The following is a 5,000-nucleotide window of genomic DNA, read 5'->3' on the forward strand; positions in this document are numbered from 1 at the left end:
AAAGGAGTCACAATCGCTTTTTGACAATGTCGAAGTGTATAGGTGGCTATAGAATTTAAAGTTTTCATTGGAAATGATAGCCTCATCTGTAATTTCCTTGTTGTTAAGACGGGCTTCCGCTTTGCTCCGCTCCTCTTCTCCTCCGCTCTTCCGCTCCGGGCCCTGGAACTCCCGATCCGCGGGACTTCGGTGAATTCCGGGCCAGTTTTTTTGCTCTTCTGCTCTCCTCCCCTCCTCCGCTTCTTCGCTCCCCCGCTTTGGACCCTGGAACTCTTGAACAGGGCCGGGCTTCTGCCCTCCGCCTCTCCTCTGCTCATCCGCTCCAGGCCCTGGCACTCCCTGTGATCCAGTCATTCGCATGTGCGTGCCCGGAGGTCCGGGAGCTCCACTCAAACGTCCGGGGGGGGTAAGGGTAAGGGGTCCTGTCCCTCTCCCCCCCTCCTCGCCGCCTCTGAGAAGAGAAACATCTCCTCCACTCCTCCGCTCCTCCGCTGCGGAACCAGGTATTACCGATCCGCCGGACTCAGGCGAATTGCAGAAAGGGGTTTTGCCGTCCTCCGCTCCTCCGCTCCTCCGTTTCGGGCCCTGGAACTCCCGAACCGCTGGACACAAGCGAATCACGGTCCGGGCTTCTGCTCTCCTCCGCTCCTCACCTCATCCGCTCCAGGCCCTGGTACTCCGTGTCCGCGGGAACCCCCCCCAACCCACAAAAACAAACTCTCACACACACACAAACACACGCACACACACACACACACACACACACACAAACACACAAACACACACAGACACACCTGAACTCATCATCGCTGTGCTGATAGCATTGGCCGAAACGTATCCACAACCAAACCAACATTAGCTCATCCACTCATTCACATATGTGTGTGCCCAGAGGTCCGGGAGCTCCAGTCATAAGTCCGGGTGATCTATGTCCGGAGAAGGCTCACATTAGCCGGTCTAAGGGGTCCTGCTGCCCCCCAGCTTCCCGGCCTTTGAGAAGAGACACATAACTGCGCTCTTCCGCTTCTCCGCTATGGGCCCTGGTACTCCCGATCCTCCGAACTCAGGTGAATTGCGTGACGTGCTTCTGCTCTCCTATAAGCCCCTACACACTTCGAACACGGCTGTTATCACCCTGTTACTGCATTTCAATGACACCCATTTGCTTTCGATCTCAGTGTCTGCCACCGTACGGAAAAAGCGGGATGGGTGGGGGGGCATAAGCGCATTCGTGGTGTAAGTAATCAGAAGTTAATAGTGTTAACGGTTTGCGAGAAATTTTTAATGCTAGACAAAAAAAGAAAATTAAAAGGATATAATTAAATAAATAGATAGAAAAATAAAATTAAAAACGAAAAAAAAAAATTGTGAGGGGAATATAACATGTAATTAAGTTGGCGGTTCACAAGGAATCTCAGACATCAAACTGTTTTTAATTGAACATAAATAGTACACCCAAATATACAAATGTACAAATAAACATAGCAAGGTAGAACTGAATGTCAATGAAACAACCAGGGATGAGGAAGCAACGGACATCAGGACATTTGTTCTGTATGTAATGAGAAGTTAATAGTGTTACAGGTTTGTGAGAAATTTACAGTGCGAGACAAAAAAAGAAATTAAAAGGAAGTAATTAAATCAATAGATAGACAAATAAGAAATTAAAACGAAAAAAAAAAAAAAAAAAATTGCAAGGGGAATGTAACATGTAATCAAGTTGGTTTTTTTTTTTTGTTTTTTTTTTTTTACCAAAAAAAAAAGGAACCTCGGACATGGGTAACTATATTTTTTAGTTTTTGGATTTTTCCATAAGTTTTAAGGATTTTTTTTTTTTTTTTTTTATATTTCAAAATCGTTTATGAAGACATTAAAATTTGGGGAGCATTTTTGCATTCTGTTCTTGTGAATGAAGAACTTGGCCAGGCCTAAAAGAACATTGACACAGAGTTCATCTGTTATGTTGCTTATAAGTAAACAGAATGTTATATCATCTTTTGAGAAGGAAACTGGTGACGATGGAATGAGAAGGAGAAAAAATATATGGTCAGTGGTTTCAATGTTGTCTTCACAAAATGTACAAATATTATCTTCAAAATTAAAGCGTACCCTCGATAATTCCTTAGATGGGTAGATGTCAGTCATAATTTTGAAGTGGGTCTCTTTTGCCTTGGGGGTATGGGTAGAGTCAGATACATGGTTCGCAGCGTGGCAATCGATTCCTCATCAAATTTATTTAAAATATCCTTTTTTTTTTTTTTGACGTCCAGGGAATAAGTTTCCTGTGAAACATTTCCTAATAAAGGAGTTGCCGCGCTTTCTGTCCACAATTGAGATTCCCTGGAGTGATAGTCGGGGTAACTGTGGTTGTACGGTTCGGTGCGTCATTATATTTTTGGTCAGGAATACAAATTGTCGAGGCAGTGCGTTTCGTAACTTTAGCAACTCTAATATGGGAGGCTTGAATCTGTGTGTAGTACAGAACTGCTCATTGTCCAGAGGACTGCCAGTGTCATCCATCAAGTCAATTATCGACCATATACCTTTCTCAAAGCATTCCTTGTAAAACAGAGGTTTGTTGCCATGCAGTACATATCGATTGTTCCAAACTATTATACTGTGTGGTGAGAAATTGTGTACGTATATCATTTTCCAGTATAATAATATTTGTTTATGGAACTCTGAACATTTGACAGGAATCTTGTTGATATCCAAGTCAGAGATAAGCAGAAGACTCAGGCCGCCGACTTTGTTGAATAAGTAGTTTGGAGTACAATACCAGAAAGAACGATGAGGTTTGATCCAGGATTTCAACCAGTTCACCTTCAATGTCCCATTCAAGCAGTCCGACTCTATCACTTTCAGCCCTCCTTCACTTGTTTCTTTCACCATATGTGATTTTTCTTAGATGGTGTGGTCTGTTCCTCCAGATAAAGTTGAAATTGATTTGGTTAACAGATTTTACGAGTTGATTTGGAGCAGCATTGGAATACGCTGGGTATATACATCTGGATAAACACATCCATTTTAGTCAAATATATCCGGCCTAATATTGATAAATCTCTCTGGAGCCATATATTAGAATTAAGCTTTACTTTGATTCAGTTTAGATTCAATGTTCCTGGATTGATTTAACGTTTGGTCCTTGGATAGGAAAATGCTCAAGTATTTTATTTCTGATTTCATGGAAACATCGCTGATTTCCTTTAGTGGCGAGTCATGCAGCGCAAGAAGTTTGCATTTCTTTAAGTTTAATGACAATCCTGAAGCCTTGGAGAATGTTTTGGTTGTTTTCGGCACTTATTGGGACTTGATGTTCATTTTTCAAAACTAAGGTTGTGTCATCTGCCAGCAGGCTAATAACAATTTCAGTCCCCAGCACGTCTAACTTTTGGATATCGTTGCTCTTTTCAACATAAACGGCTAGCATTTCGGTAGCAATTATAAATAAATAGGGTGAGATGGGGCAACCTTGGGGGATTCCCACATCAACATGGAAGCTCGGAGTGGTGCCGCTTGGCAGGGTGACACAGCTATGAATATTCTCATAGAGCCCACGGATCACATTCCTGAATATTTAACCAAATCCAAAATGTTCGAGCGTTGCTATGATAAATGGATGTTCGACCGAGTCAAAGGCTTTAGAAAAGTCCAAGAAGGATATGCGGCCATTATCTTCAATGCGATACGCCTCTAAACCCATCGCTCGCCCCGACTCGGGGAATCCTAGAGCCTACTTGCACCCCCACCCTAACTTAACTCCCTCACTCGTGGAGCTCCCTGAGCTCCACACATCCCGGAGCATCACGCCGACTCATTCACATTTGAATGATTGTCTTTATTTTATGTCCGCTAGATAGAGGCATCCGCACATGCGCATCAGTGGAGCTTCAGGCCGGCTGAGGCATGGACTGAAAATCATAAAGACATGTGTGATGAGCTAAAAGGAAGATAAGCATATTTTTATAATAAATGTAAGAAAGAGAGGGTAATGCAGCCTCAGGGCGGCACTGGCCCGTGTCTCTCCAAGCCTGCCTTTGGGGGGGGGGGGCACGGAGCAGTGTCTCCCTGTGCCGGTCCCAAGCCCGGATAAATGCAGAGGGTTGCGTCAGGAGGGGCATCCGGCGTAAAACGTTTGCCAAAACCAAACATGCGAGTCAACCATAACTATACCATACCGGATGGGTCGCGGACCGGGTTAACAACGACCGCCATTGGTACTGATGACCTACAGGGTACTAATGGAAATCGGGCTACTGTGGGTCGAAGAACAAGAAGAAGAAGAAGAGGAGGAGTGCGTGTTCGGAAGCAGAGAGAGAGGAGGAAAGGAAAGAGCCTGGGACTGAGAGTAGGGACTTTGAATATTGGGACTATGACAGGAAAAGGTAGAGAGTTGATGGACACGATGCAGAGAAGGAAGCTGGATATACTGTGTGTCCAGGAGACCAGGTGGAAGGGTAGTAAGGCTAGAAGCTTAGGAGCAGGCTTTAAGTTATACTATTATGGTGCTGACAAGAAGAGAAATGGAGTAGGAGTCATCTTGAAGGAGGAGTTCGTAAGGAACGTCCTAGAGGTGAAAAGAATGTCAGATAGACTTATGAGTCTGAAATTGGAAATTGAAGGTGTGATGCTCAGTGTTGTTAGTGGCTATGCGCCACAGGTGGGATGTGAACCTGAAGAGAAGGAGAAGTTCTGGAATGAGTTGGATGAAGTGATGCAGAATATTCCCAGAAATGAGAGAGTGGTAATTGGTGCAGACTTCAATGGACATGTTGGTGAAGGCAATAGAGGGGATGAAGAAGTGATGGGCAGATATGGTATCCAGGATAGGAATGCAGAGGGACAGATGGTGGTAGATTTTGCAAAAGGGATGGAAATGGGTGTAGTGAATACCTTTTTCCAGAAAAAACAGGAACATAGGGTAACTTATAAGAGCGGAGGTAGGAGCACGCAGGTAGACTACATCTTGTATAGACGAGGTAACCTGAAAGAGATCGGTG

This window comes from Fistularia commersonii, unplaced genomic scaffold (assembly GCF_037954325.1).
Source record: "Fistularia commersonii isolate RoL2024-O1a breed Wild unplaced genomic scaffold, RoL_Fcom_v1.0 HiC_scaffold_44, whole genome shotgun sequence".
Lineage (NCBI taxonomy): Eukaryota > Metazoa > Chordata > Actinopteri > Syngnathiformes > Fistulariidae > Fistularia > Fistularia commersonii.